The sequence below is a fragment of the Poecilia latipinna genome, unplaced genomic scaffold (assembly GCF_001443285.1).
Source record: "Poecilia latipinna isolate Pla-1442-1.1 unplaced genomic scaffold, P_latipinna-1.0 Scaffold23, whole genome shotgun sequence".
Classification (NCBI taxonomy): domain Eukaryota; kingdom Metazoa; phylum Chordata; class Actinopteri; order Cyprinodontiformes; family Poeciliidae; genus Poecilia; species Poecilia latipinna.
Window position 1 is genome coordinate 565,539 of NW_015112639.1, and position 24,023 is coordinate 589,561.

Sequence of the window (24,023 nt, forward strand, 5' to 3'; positions counted from 1 at the left end):
GAAATCTTCAATTCTGGAAGAATTAATTAAAAACTAATTAATTAGAAAGTCTGCAGCCTATTGATTTATGTCTCACTTACAGTAAAACTTTACCAGTTAGTTTAAACACTAAAACAGAAACATAAGTAACAGTTTGACATCTTTACCAGTGTGATGTCCTCGTGTGAACTTCCCACAGGTGCATACGTTTAACAACCAAATCAATAATGCATACAGAAATACTGTAGTAGTGCTGCTGTCACTGCAACGTCAGCATAAGCAGCTTACACTCGGAGTAGAAGCAGAGGGGAGAAATAGATGGATGGAGACAATGATGGAGATGAAATGGGGAAGATCAATTAAGTGGTTCCAACGATTATATGTAACTATGAGTGCAATTATGGATCTATATAACCAACTGCAGTCTGTCAAAAATAGTGACGCCTCAGCATTTGGATGTGATTACCAACACAGTGCATCATGCAGAGGACGCAAAGAAGGAAAGAAACTGGATAATAGATTGAGACTGCAGGTTAGTTTTGGTGGTTCATTTTGTTTGATCATCTAATTGAATAAAGATACAGCAAAAATAATATTGCAGGAAGTTCTCTGCACTGTTTCAGACATTAGGGTAACCTCTAAAGAGTCGGTCACCTTTCTTGTTGGATCTAAGATCTAAAAGTCTAAAAAAATGTTTGCTACATGATGCTAAAAGTTTCCATTTAAAACAACTAGCAATATTTTAAAGTTGATCCTTTACTGAACAGAACATCAGGGCATGAAATCCATTTTTAAAATAATAGTATTAAAGCTTTTATTTACTCTACACTCACATGTTTGTTCATCAACAGTACTGAATGTTTTGTATTTACACACATGCCTCCTAAAATTTAAGCATAAAGTAATAAAATACATCTACTTATTGTTTCCAAAAGAATAAATTATGTATTTGTATGCATTCAATATGCATTTCTAAAACATCAACGGCAGCAAAGACTAAGCTGATTTTAAGTGTTTTATAGTGACTTCTATTGCTGCAGGTCGTCACTGGAAAGCCCCAAAAAGTAAAGAGATCATGAGAGTGAGCAGAAGTCAGGTCACTGAGTTGTCACATATTTACACCAACCGAAATCCATAGGTGTTGAGAAACACACAACTGGGCACAACGAACCACTGGCCAAACAGCGAGTCGCCTGCGTTTGACCACTGTTTCCGTATGCTTGCACACGCTTCCTCGCTGCATATTTACAGGCACATGCTGTCGGAAGTAAAGACAACCGCAGTGTCAACAGGCAGAAAGAAAGCAGCAAGACTCAGAGAGAGGGAAGAAGGAGAGATAAGACAGAGGAAACAGATCCGGTATAAATCACTATGCTTGACAGATTCGGAAAAGAAAACAGACGGCTCCAGTAGAAATGTTAAAGTATGCGATTTTTACATGATTTAGCACTATGAATGACACTGAAGCATACAAGTCATGGTTAACACACACACACACACACACACACACACACACACAAGCACACACACACACACACACACACACACACACAGAGAAAATACATCCAAGTTCATTGCAAAAAAAGATGAAAATAAAGGATCATTGCAATTATTGACAACTTCAATGAAAAGTGAAAAAAACTTAATTTTTTTTTGTAAAAACTGAAAAAAATAAAATTTTTACCAAGTTTGTCTTTAGTTTTATAAATTTCCAGCAAACTTTTTATGTTTAGACAAACTGTGTCCTGCATTAAATTTTCCTGCAACAAAAAAACATTTCATCATGAGAAACACTGAAAAGCTTCCAGCCTGAAGCCTTTTAAGCAGACGCACCTACAAAATTTTGTATGAAAACATATTTTCATACAAATTTTTATCTTATTTTGTATGAATTCCTTAAAAGGCAGAAAGTTAAAAAGTAACACAATAAGTGTTGAAATGATGTGGAAGGTATTCTTTAGCTCCCAGTATATCAAGGTCAAATATATGGTTGTAAGTCTCTAATTTATCGTTTGCTCTGAACAGTATGGCACAGGTCTCTGTGGTCCGGTACGATATTATATGGTCCGGTATATTCAGAAAAGCTTTTCCACCGGCAGTTGGTCAGAGTTAACAGTAAATGTCCAATGTTACGTCAAACTAGTGCAACAAAAATGTGATGTACGTTTACCTTGAGAATCAGAAACTCAGAGCTGCAAGTGCCGTCACACCTGAGTTAAGGATGATACTGAGTTAACCAGGTGACATAGCCAGAGAAGTCTGGCTTCCACTATGGTCGACTAAGTAGCTATTGTTTATTTTACCTGTCACAAACATTGATTTAAACACTTCCTTTCACGTGCAAACACTGTCCCCCAATCAATGGACTGTGTTGTGTGGCGTCAGTAGCGAACTGCTCGGACCTACAAGGGGGGCCATGAAATTGTATAAATCATTCAATGGAAACAAGGTGCAAGAACACTGGCATCCTGAGTTCCAAGTGCCTTTAAGCATCAAGATAAAGACACACTACGCTAAGAAATATGGAAGAAAAGGGATTTTAAGAACCAAAAACATGGAGGAGAGAATAACAAGTAAGAAAAGGAGGGACAAAGTGAGTGAGAAAGAAGAAAGAACAGCAACAGAGAGGAAGAAAAGAATCTGCCAGCTTTTGCGCTCTGTGAAGCTTCTTAGAGGCCTCGGCGTCTCATGTATATTAATGACGCTGTGATATGACAATAGTGACACAAAGCCTGTTTACAGTAACTGTGCTGGCTGTAGCCAGGTTCAAGATGTTTAGCATGAGCCTCTGCAGGGATTTATCTCACTGCGCTCATGTTGAAGGCTGCTCAGCCTAATGCAGCAGCACAGGGTTTGTTTGTTTTTTCTATGGTGCATTTACATTTTTTACATCACCCTCCTGGACATTTACCAGCAACATATGTTGAGCAACTTACTATGATAACTTTAGTATAAAAACATTGACACACACACGCATATACATACATATTCCTTCTGTAAATTATGTTCAATTCTAAAGGCAGCAGACTGCTGACATATGTTACCCTACAGAGAGTTTGCACTGTGAACGGCCTAAACAGCTAAAGGTACGTTTATATTTTGCAACCTGGAATATTTTGCCCCTTAGCTTAATTTCCAGAAACCTATCATTTCACTCTGGCAGTGAGTCGCGTGTGTTCAAAGCTGTCACATCCAAAGGTATGCTGTTTATGTGAAATACATAAACCTAAGTAGAGAGGGCCACTGATCCTATTGAAGGAATATTAAGCTGTAGCTTCAGTGATCTGAGGAGACACATGGGGCCCCATCTCAACAGCACAGTTCATAATCCAGTAATACAAACTTAAACAAAAACAGTGAAAGCAGTCTGATATAGAACTGACCTCAAATTGTTTCCAAATGGTTTTAATTTAGAAAGTAAAGTCATTTCAAATCTTGTAGAAGCTGCTATAATGAGCTCTTCTGATGGAGATAAGAGAGCAAAGAAGTAGTAAATATAAACCTCCATAATTTTTAACCTGTATACCAATGATTGGTGGAACAATTACACTTTGTAGCTTCAGGAGAAAGAGTAACAACTGCAGAAGTACCCAGTTAGGGCAATAAGCTGGTGTTCCACAGCCCCATGGTTGGGATAACTTTAGAGCTGTTGCACTTTGGACCAGAATCAAAGTCACTTCTAAGTCAAAGGAAGTCTGAAATATCCTTTGTTTTTTATTTATTGAATCATGCAATATGTGTTCCTAAAATCATGAATCACACACCCACACACAGCAGCAAAGGACATCTATGTCTGTTTCTTTCCCTCTATCATTTGTTCCACACTATTCTGATTTGACTGTGATACTTGCTGTGTATTTTACAAGGCTAAAAGACTGACACCACAAAGGTACCCTGTCATGGTAAAATGACACCCAGATGGGATTCTCAAAATAAAGGCAATTCAACTTTTGATACCAAGGAATCAAAATTGTGTTTCTCACCGTCTCCCTGTGATGACAAGACGAGACGTTCATATAAAGTTGATGGTTTACTTAAAGAAGGACTTGAAAATGTGGAAGAGGAACTGGAGAAACTCTGGCACATAAACGCATAAACAAAACGCTCAGATGAAAAATAAAATCTCTTGCGTTGGTGACAGCTGAGTTGGAAAAATGACGAAAACAAAACAGAAATCAGAAAATGCAGGACACTGAATGTGCGATTCAAGGAAGAAGAGGGAAATGTTTTACAGTCTCAAAGTAGCTCATCTGATCGTACTATGGGCAACTCATATTGAGCATTTCCACTAGTATTGTTTTATTCCCTCAAGTGGTTTTATCAAGATTTTAAATACATTTCAGAATCTTATCTGGGGATAATTTAGGAAATAAAACAACAATCTTCTGACTGAAGGACAACCACGTTGTGATCCATACTGGGGTCGAATCCCTTTAATCCTAATTAGTACAGCATAGCATGCAGTCAAAAGTTAGAATTACTTATGATGTGTGTGATATTTTAAAAAGTAAAAAAAAAAAAAGTAGCATACTGCCCATCCGCAAACCCACAAGTCTAATTTGATCTGCACACTCTTGCAGTGCACAGTTTGCCTCCAGCGCCTTCTCCACCTGCTTGGTGAGAATAAGATGGATCTCTCACTCTCACGTTCTCACCCTCCCTCGTCCACGGTTATGCCCACGTATACGGGGTGGGGGAGGTGTGGTTAGGTCTGGATGAGAAGAGATTCAAGTCTTTATTGAAAGATCATATGGGATGACTGAGGAATCCCATTACTTGTTGATTAAGTATTGATCCCGAGCTGTCCAAGTATTAACAAGTAAGCTAATACTTGGCTGACCCATGGGAACCAGTGGCTTGGGGGGGTTGTTTGTGCGTGTGTGTTTGTGCACGCGCAGCTGTCTGTGAGTTAGTGACTGAGTCAGAAAACAAAGTTGAAGAGGCAGAATGAAGGGAGTGTGCGTCTGAAAGTCTGACAGGTTGAGAGATAGAGGAGAAAAATATAATCAAAATAAAGGCTGGCGGAGAGAGGTGGCAATTAAAGTTTGAGATGACACTGAGACAAAGTGCAGCGAGAGCTGAATGCACACAGAAAAGGTGGAGCCAAGTAAGTGTTCATGGGTCAAACGAAGAATGGAAAAAAAGGAGGAAAAAAGATCAGATGGGGGGGCGAAGGGGCTGAGAGGAGATAGGTGGGTTAGATGCTCAAGGCTTTGGTTGAAATGTCATGTGCTCACTGAGTAATGAAGATCAATTCCTTCAGTCTGCTCTTACTATTAAAATCATCACGACATTTCTCTATTGAATTGATGTCCGTTGTATAAAACCCATTTGCATCCAGACACTGAATTCCTAAAACATTGTCAGCAACACAAATTAGATAGATAGATAGATAGATAGATAGATAGATAGATAGATAGATAGATAGATAGATAGATAGATAGATAGATCACAATGCAGTAATAAAAATTTAAACAAAAATAGTGAAAGTCTGATATTGCCTTTGGAAATGCATCACGAATCATAATGACAACATTTTGAGGGTCTGATCTTCTCATAATGTAGTCTCTACTTACAGTAAAGTTAAATTTGAGTCCAACATGTTTACTGTTGGCATATTTTTTTCTTGCCTCCTTACATAAGAGTTGCCAGGATTTGCTTGCCATCACTGGGGATTTGTCGTTCAGCATCTTTCTCATCACGAACGTTGAGCTCATCTGTATCTAAAGTCAGAGTTGAAAGAGATATTCCTGCATCTGTATGACACAGTGAAATTGTACCTAGAAATGTACTACTGTTTTAGCAGAGTCAGCACAACAGAGCTTTGTGTTTTTCTCTTTATGCTTGACGTTCTGCCCAAAGTGTTGGTTTGAACAAGTGTAACAAGATTTGAGATTTCGCTCCATGCACTAAAGCATGGCATAAAACAGTGGACTGGACTAATGTACTTTAAAGTGATCGTAACAATGATCTGTTGTAGCTGTTACATGGACTGGGACATTGAAGTTTTTGCACCAAACTTCTCCAAAGTTACACAAAACCTAGAACTTGGTTTCTTCCTGTTGTGAAAGTAGAGTCTATCTAGATAGATGAATAGGTGGAAATGATGAGATTATCATACAAACTACTTCTCAGTCCAACGATCCTTAGAACAGTTTTAAATGGCATCGTTATGCTGACGTATTGGAAGCAAAGTGTTGGAAACTACTCAGAGACAGAGGCCAGTTTCAAGGCATCAAATTGCAAAGTCAAAGTTATTTTGAGGTTTACAGCATTTTTGTAACAACTGAAGGTAACAGTTACTTGACTGACGGTGCTATAAAATAGCCCTATATGCCCAGAAAACACATGACACATGACAGGCTTTGCAAAAGAAAACCCTGTCATTAAACAGAACGTATATAAACTATGTTAAATTAAAAGTAAATTCATTTGCAAAAAGCAGGAGGTACATTTACTGGATTAAGCTCCAACTACATATGTGGGATTTGGTGTGCACAGTACAAATATAATGGGATTTAAAACCTTTTTTTTTTTTTCTTCCCTATGTGTGTAAAACATATCACTGTTTCAAAAAGACGTACATTGGTCATATCACCTTCATACATTTCTCCTCACTTCTCCGAAGGTCCAAGCAAACTAATTAAAAATGTCTTTGTTCATCAAATATACAAAGTAATCTGCTTTAATCTGCCTAGTCAGTGTATCCAAAGCAAACTCCAATAAACTCCATGATTGCATTACATTCAAGGCTTTGATATCACCTGCTCTTCTTTCTTTTCTGTCTTCTGTCCTACAGCCACAGTAAATAATTCATTTTTCATTAAAAACTCATTATCACTAAAACCCCTGCATTTATATCATCACAGACTACCACCAAAAAAACGAGAGAGAGGTAGAATTTATGTGTGTGGAAATGTAGAGAGAGAGAGAAAGAGAGAGAGAGAAATAATGGAGTTGAAATATGAGGCAAAGCCATAAATAGATTGTATGCTTTAATGTGATTGTCATCCTGTGGTTGCTCTTTGTCTGCAGAGAATGCAGAGTGATGAGTCCAATGAGAAAGAGATCAATGAACGACACAGAGAGGAGAGAGGGAGGGTGGTGGAAAAAAGAGTGAAGACAGAAGTGATGAACAGGTTTTCTGTTTGTGTGTGTGCGTGTGTGTGTGTGAGGACGCATTTGTGTTGCATACTGAGAAAGTGAGAGCTTATGTATCACACTGTTTTCATATGCAGATCAGTTGGTGTTATTATTCACTGTTCACAATCTTCACTGTATGTTTATTTATGTGAATATACAGTGCTGTCACATAACACTTCCATCTCTGGCGCTCATGTTGAAGGGTTGCAACTGATCAGCATTTATGGTGGGAGAAAGAAAGCCAACACCCAAGGTTTCTAACTTCCATAAAACCTTCAGGATTTGTGTTTCTGATTTTGCTTGCACATACCCGTCTTCCAAGAAGCTCTGACCAGCTTCCCTATTCCTACCAAGGAAACGCGTCTCACATCACTGCGCTGCCACCACTGTGCATTGTTGGCTTTATGGCTTTGGCCTCGTCTGACTAGAGAACCTTCTCCAGGATGTCTTGTGTTTCCTCACAGTGCCTCTTGCAAACTTAAACCTACTTTTAGCTTTTCTTTTAAATTGATCTTTCCTCTAGTTTCTCTTCCATTAAGACCAGGTTTGTGGATTGCACAACTAAAATTTGTCTAGTCAACAATTCTCCCACCTGAGCTGTGGATCTTGGCTGCCTTGCTGATTAATTCTCTTCTTGTCTGGTTGTCAGTTTAGATGTTTTGCAATTGTGCCAATCTCTTTTTGTTTTTTTATATGATGATTGACCCATGAGATGTTTAAAGTTTGGGATATTCTTCCATATCCTAACCCTGCTCAGCTTGGGCACAACTGTATCACTGACTGATCTGTTTATGAATTAGGTGACTCCTGAAGGCAGCTGGGTAAACGGGATCTTATTTGGGGATATTAGATTAAAATGACTGAATCCAAAAATTGTTTTAGTGTATTGTATGGGCAACTAACATGTTGATTACTTATTATCAAATCATTACATATGCAAAAACATTTACCAAGCAAAAAAGGAGATTTTTTTTTTTTAAATAAACCTTTTTCAGATTTATTTGTGCTGTTTTATCCCAAAGTAGAGCCAAAAGAGGTTAAAGCTCTTTTCTTGGTAGAATTTGAATTGCAGCGAGGAGTACTAAAACGGTTTTCAACAGTCAGATCACTTTATGAAGTACGTTCTCATCAACACAGAAAGTTCTCCAAAAAATGAAAACCCTAACTGAGATGTACTAACAGATCTTTGCCTGAATGTTTCTGTCTGATTGCGTGGCAGACCAGGCCAGTGTTTGGCATTCGCCTCGTCTCTGGTCCAGTCAATAAGCCAGCGTGATTATTCAGGTGGGCCTCAGGTTTACCTCTGTCCTTCTCATTGACTTGATGAAGGTTTTAGTCCTGTTAAGAAGCTGACACACTTCATTACGGAGAACATTCCCGTATTGATTAAATCATTCCAGGGTCTGGCCTTTCTTTCTCAGGAAGTAACACCTCAATAATATCAATACCCAGCTCAAATGCAAACACAATGATTTTGCACATGCACGCAACTTCGTGGACAAATGAAATAAAAGGAGCTCAAATTAAAATGTAACAAAAATATTAATTTTGGTCATTTTTTTCCCCAACAGTAAAATGCCTGTAAACTTTGGGTAATAGTAAAATGGATCCAATTTCTTAAAAGTTAAAGCACAGCTTGATCATAAAAAAAACAACAAAAAAACCCCCCAAATACTTTAGACTCAGTTATGTTGTTTATAAATAAAAGACTAAAGCATAAGTCCAGCACTGGCATTATCTGAACAGCAAGAAAATACAAATGAATGGAATAAATTCAGACAACTTCTCTCTATCATACAGTTGACTAACAACATAATTCAACATTAGATTTATTTACTTTGTCTAACAAACTCACTAAGATAGCAACAAAAAGATAAAATAATGACTAAACTAAAACTAAAAAAATACCAACAGTAAAAATATTAAAAGTAGATACAAATACAATAATAAAATGAACCAACAAAGTCACAGTTCAGTATGAATCCCCCAAACAAATTGTGTGTTAGGAAAATGGTACATACAATGTAGCAAATACAAGGGCACACACATACATACATTTGTATCTAAAGGCAATTAGGAGTACAGTAAGCAGTTCACCTGCATTTAAATATCAGGCCTTAATTCTACAAGAAAATAGTGATGACTGTTGGCCATCAACCAGCCAGTAGCATTTCCATTTTTTTAAAAATATATAGCAATTTAATAATTTATATATTCATGCCAAAGCTGAGTAATCTCTCACAGACTTAATGCTTCACCAATGCAAAGAAACTTATCTTTGCTGGTCAGATTCCAAATAATAATTGCTCAATAATAAAACAGAATCCAGCATACATGTTCAGCTCCTGTCTAAGGATGATACCGAGTCTGTTTTTGATAGATTTATATTTTATTCAAAGCAGATAAGCACCATTTGTACTTGTTAGACTGTTGAGCAAAAGTAATGTAAAATTTATCAAAGCTTTCCTGTTTTCATTCAGCTTACTTGAAAGCATATTACAGATAAATGTTTTACATTATACATCTGTCAATTATGCTATCTCAGTCAAAGACATTCATGTTGCATGTTTCCAAATAAATTGATATCCTACATAATGAGGACTGAGTGATAGAGGCGTCAGCTGTGTTCAGCCTTTAGTTGTGTTTTTATTCATGTGTGCAAATAATGTAAACGGTCATTTTAAAGTCCTGAACAGGCATTTCATTGGATATAACTGCATATAAGTTGCATGCAGTAACTTGAAAAGGAAGAAAAACTTTAGGAACTAAATGAAACATGGGAAATATGGAGACTTTACATCCATTTTGTTTCTAACTGTAAAGCAGCCCAGACAGGGTCGCAGAGAAAACAAGTCAATAAGGGGAAAATGGACGTACCCAGCAACACTAGCAACACCTTGAAGGCCAAACCAGAGGCGACAGACACTCCAGAACAAGTCTTATGAGTTGATGATCATAACCAGGTTGAAAGCAGATGTTAAAATGGCTAACAACAGAGTATAAAAAAACTGGAGTAAAGGAGAAGAAATTTTGTCAAACAATTGAAAATTGCATTTGAACTAAACCCCCTGTGTAGTCAGCTGATCAAAGGTTTAAGACCATAGTCCTAACAAGCTCAAGTCTGTACTTTAACATCCTTTCTCATCAGGCATTTACCCTGTCATGATGGCAAATAGAAAAAAAAAAAAGCTTTTATATTTTTCCGCCTATCAGGATTGTTGAGATGTACAAGCAAGGCATTTTGCTTGTGCATGTGCTGAATAAAGTATCATTTGATTATTTTAAAAGAATCAGAGGGAGATTCCCCTGAATGTGGGGGTAGGGAGGTTCACTACTAAACCCACAAAATGCATTAAATCAGAAGATTTGACAGAGTTGAAGAAGCTCAATCATCAACCCATATTAAATGGTAAAGGGATTAGAGGTTAGGTTTAATTTCCAAGCATATTTTTCTTATCATAAGCATCATATACACATAAGAGCACTTTGGTATATTTTTTTGAGCCACACATAATCGGCAGTATCCAAAGACTGCCCCATCTCTTCTGCCATTTGAAACCAGGCAGCAAGTATATTAATAAGACAGACCCAGCACATGACTAACCTTGACCCCTAACCCTACTTTTAACTGTAAGTTGCGGTACTATAATGGTGGCACTGTTACTCCTTGTACTTCACTGCTCAGTTCTCCGTTTTCCAAGACTTTTGGCCAGTAGCTTCATGGAAGTTCCCCAAAATACACACACTGGCGTGATTGTGTGGGCGCCACCTCGGTGATTGCCTATTTAGTGAGTAATTATCCTTGTCTTTCCCACTCTCAGCCAACACAAGCACTGATTGAGTTCCACTCATTGTGGGTAAAGTCTTATTTATCATAAGAGCCCAGTGTGAGATTTGTAGAGAGAGAGAGAGAAAAAAAAAAACAAGAAAGCAAACAAACAGAAAACCAAAAAAAAAAAAGAGAAGGCATGGAGTGCAGTCATCTGCAGCTTTGGAAGATAAGAGCTACAAAAACAGAAGGTCAATATGAGTTTGGAATGGTTTGGCAAGAGGGAATGGAGTTTCAGTCTTTGATTTTGTCATGCTAATGATAACGTAACAAAAAAAAGTGAAAAGTTTTTATCAAATTAGAGAGGTCTTCTTGCTTAAACCTTCTTTAACTTATCACTATTGCAGGGGGCTGGAGGCTATCAGCAGCCACTGAAGTGGTACCTGGTGCACAAATGTGCATGTGCATGTGCATGTACGTATCCACATACATTCACATTTGTATGTATGCATCATAGAAATAAAAACAAGATCTGAACATTTGAATGTTGGCACTCTATGAACAAGGTCATAGTTTAAAAAGATTTGTTCCTATATCCGACCAAAAACAATGAACGTTGTAAAACTCACCCTATAATGAGAAACTGAAGAGCATTCCTGTAGACTTCACTGTCTCCCATGTTGTGTCCTCGCTCCTTCCCTACGAGTCCACAAAGCATTCTTCATTGTCCTCATCTTCAGCTGGAAACATGGAATGTTTTCCAAAGTAATGCAGTCGTTATCGTCTCGTTATTCTGCTTCAGCTTGTTCTGATTCAGAATCTGAAGTGAGTTTTGCGTAAGCTTTGGTTGAGAAGCACTGCCATAGCAACGCATTCAGCTTGGTCCATCTTTGTTCAGTAACAGAAACCCAACCAGGTGTCCTCATTAAATAGCATGAAGTACCTGCAGGTTTAAGTCGCCATGTGTTCCTTTCAGATGTCCACCTTATTGGCAGAAACCGACAAGAACAGTAAAATGAATAACCACGCAGACGGCATGTTAATCAGCTGTGCATTTCGCCACCCGGAACATTTTCTCTGCAAACAAGCTGAAATCAAACACTAAATTTATCATTTTAAGATTTTAAAGCATAGGGTGATTTCTTCATGACATCAGCTGAGATATAAGGCAAAAAAATAAAAGGAAATCACTGTTTTCTCAGAGATTTATGTTTTTCTGTTTGTGCCCTGGTGATTTGTTCCTGCTTTTTCCCTGGCTCATCACATTTAGATTGATGAATAAATGCAACATGCATGATTTTGGTCTGTTAACCTGGAGTACCCATAGAAAACCCATGCACAAGGAACACATGCTAGCAACACGCAAGAAGACACAAGCAAAGATTTGAAGAAAGTTATCTCTGTGTAGCAGTCAGCTTCTAACCTCAGCTTAAATTCAAACTGTTCCAGTAAAAATCTGGCTTCATTTACTCAGCACTGAGGCTTCAGTGAGGATTTTTCTATTCCTGACACAGTTTAGGTTGTCTGATAGTGCTTGAGCTCTAAAGCTAATCTGTTTCTTTGTGTTTATTGGTAAATCAAAGGTCTAATCAGCTGCAAAGCTGCTCAGGAGAAAAGAAGAGGACGAGAAGAGGAGCGGAGAGGAGGTATCAGCTATTTTTCAATCTAATGGCCAATTAAGATCAGGCTAAACGAGGAGGCAAAGGAGCATTGTCTTCTGCAGATCTCATTGAGGTTCTAATAAAACGTCAAAATGCCAGTGGTTTTCTTGCACGTGCATCGGCAAACACAGTTGCCGTGTCCCTTGATCACTTTGTCCAGGCCTTTCATTCAATTTGTTTCAGCTTTCCATTCCTGCTCTCTAATTTCTTGTTTTTTACTCTTCACCCTGTCATTTATTTTGCCAGAATACACAAACATTTACAGTCTCCACTCCCTCTTTTATGGCTTCTTCATCCTTTGCAGCCCGTTCCTGCACTCCCACACACTGGCTTTGTGCTCTAATCTCTCTTTTTTTTATTTAGAAGGGCAAAGACAGAGATTTGAGCTTCATACTGTATCAATTTTGCCCAGTGTAAATGACCTAAATAAGGAATTCAATACTGTGGGGTCTGAATAGGAGCGCTTAGTCCACATATTTATTGAATCCAGCCTTTTTGTCCAGTGCCAGTACGCTCTGTGGTTTTAGACTCCGTTCCAGTGATCCAACGTGGAATGGAAATCCGATCCGTCTCCCTCTTTTTCTCACTTTCTTGTTTCTGTTTTTCTTTCATCAAGCACATGCCTGGTGAGATGGAGATGAAGGGATGATTGTGGAGGGAGGAGAGATAAAATATATATAAGAAGTCAGTGAGGTTGTCTACACTGGTTGAGCCTATAAGCTATGACCAATCAGATCAATCTCTGCAAACAGAGATTATGTGACATCAGTTCATCTCACATTTTATGAAATATTTTTGCTCAGTTGTCTGCATTGGCACTAATCATGTTTTACTTCCAACATGCTTGATGGGATGGGATCAAATGAGGAAAAACTGTAATTCTGCAAAAGGACATACTCATAATATAAAATACATGTTTCATGTAATTTTAGAAATAATCTGTAATGTGTTGGACAACAAAAGAGGTGTGACTAATCATCAATGCTACACCCCATGGTTAAGAATTGCATCATCAACCATCTGAGGGTGAACTAGCACAGCACTTATGGTGTCCTGGTCAGAACAAACGTTGTTCTTGGCCTCAAGAGGGCAAACAAATCCACCAGCTCTTGAGGAGTATGTTAATGACTGGACACTATTTATCACTGAATACTGACCATTGGATTTTATATTCACTGTCTGGTGTGTAGTGTATAATCGTAGGCTTTGGTACTTGTGTATATTTTCATTTGCTAATCAATAATTGTTTTACTACCAGTTTATCTACCTTCTCATACTTCAAAAAATAGTGACTGGTGTTCCTCTCACATGCTTTAATTCATGCAACAACCCATCTAACCATTTAAAACCGGATTGAAAGAAGCTTGGACATATTCTTTTTGTTTGGCAAAATAAAAACTAGTGAAATTTCACTGAAACTTGACTGCTCCTCTACAAGAGAGCACAAATCTTTTAAAATTCACATGTTACATGTAACATTTTGTAAAATTTTAGCTTTGAAAGACAGAAAAAGCATTAGTGAAGCAAGTTTTAAGTTTCTGTTGGTTGTGAGAATGCACTCTGGTGTCTATTTTATGGGTTTTGAGAGGCTCCGCCAACTCATTTCATCACTTGATAAAAATATTCAAGTAAGCAAAACCTGAGGCGCCTCAGTAGCAGAGTTAGTTGCACAAAATTGCATGAAGGTTTTCATCCTTGTCCTTTGTGTGTGTTTGTGGTTTGGGGGTGTGGATGTGTGACCTTTTTAAGAACCAGCCACACAGCTAAACGCACTCCCTTTGTGCCTGTCATTTACAGGTTGGCTATTGACGTTTTACAGTTTAAACTCGGGGGGTCGGAGAGAGCATGCTAGCATCATACACAAGGTCTCCCACAAAACTTGTTTATCTACAGACCAGCTTTTCAGATCTTATGGACATGAAGAGGACCAGCAAAGACTGGTGTGCTAACTCTGTGTATTAGCGCACCTTCTTCCATGTGGAACCTATTTCTGCCGAAATGCTGTCAAAGATTACGAAGCAAGTACATCCCTACATTGTCGGTGATGGACATGGGTTCAAAAGCAAAGCTCCTTCCTGCTTCCACACATTTGCTTTTGGTAGATTTTGGGGGCCGGAAAGTCACACACCCATTCCGAATCAATAGCTGCATTTATTTCATCAAAGCCTGTTTAATCACATCTGCTGGCAGGCTTGCACATTGGAAAAGCAAGCGGACAGCTGATCCCTGCTGTGGCTACAGGCTACTTGGATGTCCCAGTGTGACTGCTGCCACGTACTTTCGCCTTTCAACGGAGGTTAACACGTAAAACATCTCTCCCCTCTCCCGGTCAACTTCTCTGCCTGCCAGCACCACCTTTGATTCAGAGCGATCGTGAAATGTACGCCCACATAGGGTGGATTGTTAGAATAGCTTTGGGGGGTAATTTTGCGACGGAGAACTCACATATGCTCTTTATCACAGCGAGTGAAAATGAGAAAGGAAGGAGAAGGCTACTGTCAGCTGTCTGGCGCTGTTGGAGAAAGCAAGATGGACTTACTGTGACAGGTCAGTGTACAACACTAAAGGCTTTCATAGGCTAAACATTTACATTCATTGCTTTTAATGGCCATCAGGGGTAAATTTAGCAATCTTCTGAAATATTTCTAAACTATTGATGAAAAAAGTTTGTCCTCTGATAGACTGGCAGGCTTTAAGGGCATGCCGGCATAACGCCAAAAGACGAAAATGGAAGATATAAAAAATAAAATATAAAGAAAAAAATATATTTTTCAATTTCTTTAAATTTACTTCAAATCAATGACTACACATTTAATGCCTTAAATGTAAAATGTGTGTGTCTGCTTACTGTAAATAATTCAATTGCTTCTTTTGTTATTACTGATAAAATTTTTTGTGAAAAAGTTGCACAACAATTAAAAACAAAACATGAACAAACTTTATGATTTAAGAAGAAGCACTCAGGGTTTTACAAAAAGCGTGAGTTTAATTGTGTTTTTCCTTATTGATATGATTTGAAAAATGAAAATGCTAAGAAGAAACTTTGGATTCACAAATGTTCTCCTTAGAAACTTTGTGAGTCCATTCTATGAATTGGATAGATGAAACTATATAATTCATGGATGGGATTGAACACAATCTGTTTGGATCCCAAAAAAACCTTAAATTTTCCAAATATCCTTCTTCATGCATTAGATTATTTCAAGTTGCAGATTTACTTGATTTCATGAATTACTTTCTGTTCTCCAACTAAAAAATGTCATAGGTGACATGATCCTTGTTTTTTGTTAAATACTTGCAGGTGTATGTTGTATAATCATTCAGCATTGGAAAAGAAGAGCTCAAATTAATCCTTAAAAGCCCTAAATTGATATGACATTCATGCCTACGATGAGTCTGTGTAAACTTCTGACCGGAACTGTAGCTTCAGATTAACAGCTCTTTTTGGAAGAGTTCCCTCCAAAATTGAACCATTTAATAAGAAAACAAAACAGAAAAGAAGCAGACCTGTTTTTCCCAGATAAGACAATTTCTTCAGGCTATTTTTGACAAAAGACGCTGTAATACAAAAGCAGAAACACAAAATGGCTCAATTCCATGAAGCTGTTTGTTTTGCAGGGTGCTGTTACCTTGTATAAAAAGCTCAGTGTCACTGTGACTTGCTGGGATTCAGGAATAGAAAAGAGCCATTGTTAATGTTCTTACACCTGGGCTGCTCTCACTGCTCTGTAAATTAAATACTGATGTGAAAATTGGACCATTCAAGTAGGGATAGAAGTCTGAACAAAATGTCTGATTAACTGACCAATAGATTTTTTTTAATAAAAAAAAAAAGAGCTTAACTTTAAAGTATAAACTCAGCATAAAAATTACTTCTGGACAAATCTCTCCAAAAGAATCTGTAACACATTATTTTAAAGAAGAGGCTCAAATTGTCAAATGAGCAATTTGAACCCGCTGGGATTTATAATAATATGTAATTAGACACCTACATAAACACGAAATCTACACAAAGGCAATAATATTACAACAGAATAACTCACAAAACAGATTGATTGCACTAAACAATCAAAGGGATTCAATACAATATGCGGTTCAGTCTTAATAAACTTCCAGATTTTGTGTGTTTTTCCATGGAATGTAAATTAAAAATATAAATTATTTCAGAGTTAGTGGTTTATTAAATCGCTCCTTAGGCGTAGGCAAAATAAATGCCATAGGGCAACAAGAAATTCACATTTCTGGATGTAAAGTCATCAATCAATTAATTGCAGTTTCAGATTCAATAACATATAACCATGTGTGATTCTTTGAGGTTTGCCAGGAATTTCTTACTCAATAAGGTGGCCACCATGTCCAACGAGCTAAAAAAAAAAACACCATCAGGCTCTGTGCCTCATGAGGATGTATTTTAGCAAAATCAGCTTTATCCTGCAGATACCTTGATTCTTTTTTCTTCTTGCAGCTTTATTACAATACCATCAGAAAAAGCAATATCCGTACAAGAAAATGGTGACCCACAAGTTTTACATGAACAGACATCCATCTAATGATGAATGAACCATCTCTATGAAAATGGAACAAGCTGCAGCTGCTCAGAATAACTGTGAAGAGCTGCAAAAAGTTATTGAATATGCCTCTGATTTTACATTTATAAATATAGGGCATTTATGCACTGGCTGTGAAAAAAAATGATTACAGTTGTTTGCTTTGTCAAAGACTTTTATTTTTCATCTGTTACTCTTCAGTAAGAAGTCAGATTGAAAGTTTCATAAAGGGTATTGTAGTAGCAGCACACTTTGGAGGGAAATTTACATCATGTCAGACGCAATAAAAGCCCACTCAAAAACAAAGGGTCCAGTAAGCGGGTAAAATGTGTGTGTATTCACTTGTGTATGTATCTGGGATTCTGCTCCCATTTCACAGGTTCATATGGCTCTCCATAGCAGATATGGTAATGCAAGATTAAGGAGAACTCTCTGGGCCAGGATCCAAGATTATGCTGACAAGGCACTGGCTGCATTTTAAAACTTGAAGTATGTCAAAGAAAAGCTGCTTCCTCCTTGAGCAGCTACTGTCAAGGTGCCCTTCAGCAAGGCTTTGATCCGACTCTTACACTGGCAGATCGAAACATCTTAACGATACCAACTCAAAGAGGAGGTAAGTGTATAAAGAGTCAGTTTAGCTAAATCACAAAATAGTAAATTTTCTCACTGGAGAGTAATAGCCATGGAGACTTCTTGTTTTAAAGATCAGAGCGGCATGAGTTTGAAATTGCCCGTGGCTAATTTTGTTTTTGTGAATAAGACATTCACTCTTTCCTAAAAGTTGCCACTGTTTTCAACAGGGTTGGTTTATTCTAAGAAACAGAGTTTTGAAGGCTACAGCCATGTGAGAAACTTTCAACAATGTAACAGAAAGCATTTGAATTTAGGGGAAGAATATTTTTTAAGAACTCAGAAAAGCTAATTTTTGCAGCTTCCACAGGATTACAAATGAAGAGTACCAGCTCTTCTTCAAAACCATCATCATTTCTGTTAAGACATGAGATTTGGCACCTTTCTGATCAAGAGCTTACAGGTGTATATTAACTAAATGCGATGGTGGAAATTTTGCAGAATTAAATTTTATTCACCACTAATTTTTTTTTAAATCTCAGATTTAATCATCAGATTTTTTTTTTTTTTTTTTTCCTTAAATAAACTCAAGTACATTCACACTTCTCAAACTGGGAAATCATGAATGCCAGGCTAACATTTGCCAAAAACAACATAGATATAGACCAAGACTATTGAAATAAGGTCTGGTGTGTGGAGATCTCATGCCAACTGGCAAGCAAGGAGTTGTAAGGTTGATGGTTTGGGCTTGTCTTTCAACCAGACAACCTGGACACCTTGCAGTCAATGAGTAAACTGTGAATGTCTCTGTACTCCAGAGTCAGATGTGAGGCCATCTGTTCAACAGCTGAAGCTTGGCCCAAAATGTGTCATCAACAGGACAATAATCTCCCAAAAAGCTGCAAGTAGCCATTATAACAGCCAAATAACCTTTTAATGGTCACACTCATGTCTAATTTAGCCACACACGCAGAACAGAAAGATAAAAACACGCAACAAAATAATGTCATGGCATTCATATTTATGAGGAAAACTATTATTTGCTCTTCATGCTTGCTTTTGATGCCATTTTTAGTTGCTTTAATATCCCGCTGCTTGCCACAAATAATGCTGGATTATGTCCAGAACACAGAGGCTAATTGAGATGTGAGATTCGCAACATCGAGCAGTAGATGAGAATGCATAATGAGAAACGGAGCTGGGTTGTACACTAAATATATTGACATAGGTGAGGCTTCAGATCACGCTGAATATGCGCCGAGTCTTCTCTTCATCTGCTTGCTTCCCACACATGTACACACTCACCTACACCCACAACACACAGGTGCACATGGCCAACGACCAAGCTCAGGAATGGACGGAAACACAAGTATGCGCATTCACACGCTCTATATAAATGTACAGAGATTGGGACGCATACAGAACCATACGAAGGCTTCACAATCATAATAAAAACACACACACACACACAAACAAACACAAGCGCAGGTCAGAGAGTCCCGGTGGTGGAGAAACTGGCAGGCTTCCTTCCACTGGGCTCAAACAATCTGGGAGGCTTTTCTTTACCACACTGCCAAAGGCTGCATGCATACACGCACACACACACACGCACACACACACACACGCTTCTCACTGATTCCTTTCTCCTCTCCAATCATCCATTATTCTAAGCCCTCACAGGCATTGAGGACAATGAGAAGTTGAATGGGAGAAAGTGAAGCTAATTTGTGGACATGTGCTTTGTTATTGTTTCAATAAAAAATTCCCAATGAACATGACAATTACATAAGTACAACAAAGAGGCTTTTGGCAAGGCATCCCATCATGCATCTTCTGTACAGATGTCCCTTCAGATATTCTGTGATGGATCATTAGCAAAACATCTAAATATATATCAAGAAGTTGCTGGTGATTCTTCATCATCGGGGGTTGAAAGGTCGTAACTGTAAAATAGGACTGGGATTTAAACTTTGTGAAGAATTTTACGAAAGGAAAGAAAAATATTGATTTCTGTCTGACATGCAGGGGGACTGGATTTTAAAATAAAAAGGTTACACTAAATTTGTGCATGATTAAGAACTTCATTCCCGAAATGTTCTGTCAGTACATACATTGTACTTTGATAAAGTGTCCATACCACTTGAAATGTTAAAAAGTGCTGCGAACAGTTATTCTGTCTGCAGCACCTCCGGACACATCTGGGGGCTCCTGGCTTCTTCTGTGATTTGTGATGTTATCGGCCAAGCTGTCTGTTTCCGTTAGCAAGTCTTGGTTGGTTTACAGTTGTGCTGTACTGTCTCCATTTTCAGATGGTGGACCCTGATGAAGGAGACGGATGTTTTTTAGTTCCTTGTGATTTCATTCACACACTCACTGCCAATCTGCAAGTGGCATTCTTGCAATTTTAGATAGTAATATTTTGGTCTGATGAGTTCATGAACTCAAGATTATTATTATTTTTTTTATCTATTCCTTATTTGTTCAATTTTTAAAGCTGGACAATACAAAATAAGAAGTGATAATATTTTAGCAGCTCGTTTTTAGTGGATTTGTTCACACATTTACAGGTAGCACCTCTGTCCAGACAACTCAGGCTGCATTAAATGGACCATCATACACCAGCAAAAAGGAGCATGCATATAAATCTAGCAAAAGCGTAAAACAGCATAGTAAAAAGTAAAAAAAGTTCAACTCACTTGCATTTTCCTCACAAAGATTTAAGTATCAATACGTAAGTTTTCCAGTGGTACAAGATTTTTAACCAAGAAGCACAGTTACAAAAAATAACCAGTCAACCATCACAAATTATTGTTGTGTTAAGTTTTGCCTGAGAGTCAAAATCTTTTTATTAATTCAGTAAACTCTGAGTTTGCTATTATTTACAGTTGCAACACAAAGTGTCAGGTATAATCATAAAGTCAGTTTACAGCTTCACTTTCCAACTTATCTTTGACCTTTCATAATTAGTATTTTATGGTTCAACGGTAATTATAACACAAATCTTAGGTTTTCTGTCTCTCTGGTTTGCCTTCAAATTAACCCCACCAATTTTCTGACAGCTCAAATGTCTTGTTTGTGCCGTCATAACTGTTTCACCAATTAGTCCCCTTTGCTAGGGATGCATCTGTCGAATAATTAGTTTAAGAAACTACAAAAATACCTTTTGATACCAGTCTGTAATCAGTCTCTATTAACTGGACGTCATAACTGGGAGGCACAAAGAGGCATCGTGGGTCATGAAATTAAAACCTACAACTTTAGCAAGTCTCGTGTCTGACCCACATTCACTCAGATTGGGTCATTTGCACCGTTCTTAACCATCCTTTTCCCTTCTACACACACACACACACACACACACACACACACACACTAAAACAAAGTAACAGTATTTTGGGCCTAGCAGCTCTTGGCATCCACTTCATGGTTTTGGCTTTTTCTCTTGCACTGTGACACTCACACACACACACACACACACACACACAAATACACAAGCATGCATGCTCTCCTCTCCCATGCTCTAAGATCCTGCTCATCAGCCTTTATTGTCCCAATCAAAGCCTTGCCTCCCTGACCGCTTTCAATATTCAACACTGCAAGATGGTACATGAGCCGTTTGTCTCACTCTACACAGCCGGCTAAAGGAGGACACGACGTGTGTATGTGTGTGGGTTTTGTGTTCGCAGGCACGTACCCTTCCACACAAAGTGAAACTGGATAGCTGCGAGTTGCCCCTGACACCAAACTTAATTCTCCGAAGCGAAGCTGGGGATAAATATTTCAAGGTCATTCTGTTTGCTCTCTGTTGTCTTGTTCCGGGAGCACTGACTATAATAGGAATATATGCATGCCTAACTAGGGACTTTAGAACAGAATGACACCGCCTGCTGCTCGCTCTCTGCCTATCGGCACAGGCCAAGAGATGAAAGATGACTGACAGAAACACTGCAGTGGACATATAGAACCATGCGTCTTCATCTGTATGGTCTAGGGAAACATCTCTCCTGAAGTGCTTCTTTAATCTTTTTTAATGCTGCTTTAATCAGGCCTTTGCTGTAAGGAGCTGGCTTGGTTTGCCAGTCTCTTTAAACAGGAATCTTAAGTTACTCCTCAAACTGAATCGTCCATCACAACAGAATCTTGGACCTGGAAGGTAACCAATGCATCTCTCAGAGGCAATGTCGCTTTTCTATAATAACTGTTGTTTGATTTGAATGGCAAGGCCAGAGTATCATGTTTATTATCATGTTTATTACAGGACAACTAGAGGTTATACATGTATTAACTTGTCATAAGAACATCTTCCATGCGGTAAGGAATTGGGGTCAGCAACCTGCTAGCTCCTGGGAATGGTGAGTTCACTGAACAGAAAATGCGTTCTGATTCTTGTAAATTCAGCAAATTTATGCTTGTAATTTAGAACAGTTAAATCAAACATAGTGAAGTTAGCAGACAAATCCTGCCTTGTAATGGATAGCCTGCTACTTTAAAGTCTTTTCATTAATGAGACTGATTTGTTTTTCTAAGGTCTTATTTCTGTTTAAAATAGATGAAAATAGATGGCATTTAGAATCTGTATATTTTGCCTTTTGTACCATAAGTGTATGAAATTCTGACCCAAAAACCAAGGCTGCAACAAACTACGACTGTTGTGTACTCCTTAAAGCCCTCATTTCAGGACCATCTACCTATTTGTAGACACAAATCATGAAGTTCTGCAATTTGCAGATTGTGTGCTATGTATAAGCCATAGTTGGATTTTTAATCCTTATTTGACACGTCTCCAAATAGCCTCATTTGAAGTAAATACAACTGAATCAGCTTGAAGCTAAATTATCTCATCAGTGTACTTCTGAAAGTGTTTCACATTTCCTTTTAGAGGTTTGAGAAAGGCAAAGGGGGCAGGAGACACTAACGAAGCGTGGTCAAAGTGCGAGCGAGGAGAGACTTTTCTTCTTGGCGATAGATGCAAAGTAATGAAGTTGACACCAGTGTCTACCCCATTAAGCCGAGCCTGCATGGACCATTACAGGCAGGGTTAGAGGACAGCCCAGAGCCACAGGACCCATCGAAATACACACACACGCATCTAAAAAACAAGGTGGTTTACACACATGCTTGGATGAAAATGTTGAAAATGTCCTCCCATAGCTTTCATTCCTCAGGGGTTTGTCTATACCTACACACAAGCTAAGTACTACTTGTGTCTCTTTGTAAATTCCTCTGTACAGGAAGATAAGCAAGAAACAAAGTAAAGTCCTGCTCATTCTTCTTTCACGTACAGAAATATAGAAATGTTCAGCCTAAAGCACAGTGTCTTGTAGTGCATTACCCCTTGACAATTTTACCCCATATTTGGTTGTGTTGTAAACACAAACCCTAATGTAATTTGAGTATTTGCATGTTAGAGCAACACAGGAGGGTGAATACTGCAATTCTGATGTGGAAATAAAATGAGTCCAGGTCAATTGTTTGTAGAACCACATTTCACTGCACTTACATCTGCAACACTTTTAAGGTTGCAGATGTAACCTTAAAAGTTACATCTGGGAGAAAGTACATTTTCTTCCTCCTGAAAATGTACTACCCACATAAAACTGGCTTGCCTTACCAGCTTTGTACCACTAGAGACTGAAGAGACTTTTGTGCAGAACAGCACAAGCCGGAGATTGGCCGGAGAGCATCTGTGAACATCAGTTTTTATGTCTCACTGCAAATGTTCAAGTCTTGACTTTAATAGGGCCTTTCAAACACATAAATATGCTCTGATGTAAACTATCCTACTGTTTCTCTGACAATATAATTAATTTGAATCTCCACCTCAGCTTCAAGTGTTTCAGGGCATCTAACAGGTTTTCTTCCAGGATTGTCAATGTTGGTCTAGTCTGATCAAAGTACCTTCATCCACATATTTATTGCAACTACCTACATGGCTTTTGGTCAACTGACTACAGAACTGCAGCTTTGTTAAACACTACTTTTCTTTGAGAAATATCTGAAGTGCACAACTAATATTTATCTTGAATTTCTGCAGCACCTCCAAAGTTATGATGGGCCCCTTGGCTGCTTCTCTGATGAATGTTCTTTATGCCCAACCTGTCAGTTTAGGTTACATATGTCAAACTCAAGGCCTGCGGGCCACATGTGGCCCGCCATGTCATTTTATGTGGCCCGCCCCAGCATTTTATAGGCCAATGGTTGTCTTAAAATAGGTTTTGAGCACGAATTGACTACAAACTACATCTCCCACAATGCATTCCGATTGTTACCAGCCAACATTACGGCTTTTCGCCACTAGAGAGCAGCAGAGTTAATTTATTTTTAACATTGTATTTTTATACATTTATGCTAGGGCTG

At 38.2% G+C, this 24,023-nt stretch overlaps 2 long non-coding RNA genes across 2 annotated transcripts in view; one reads left to right on the forward strand and one right to left on the reverse strand.

The window, feature by feature from the left end:
* LOC106950065 (uncharacterized) overlaps positions 1-24,023 on the reverse strand; it is a 107,857-nt gene that overhangs the window by 22,317 nt on the left and 61,517 nt on the right. The gene's annotated exons all lie outside the window — the stretch shown is intronic.
* LOC106950079 (uncharacterized) lies at positions 15,024-18,121 on the forward strand. The gene is made up of 3 exons (XR_001425524.1): positions 15,024-15,099; positions 17,479-17,712; positions 18,031-18,121. It is a non-coding gene; the product is annotated as an uncharacterized LOC106950079 (long non-coding RNA).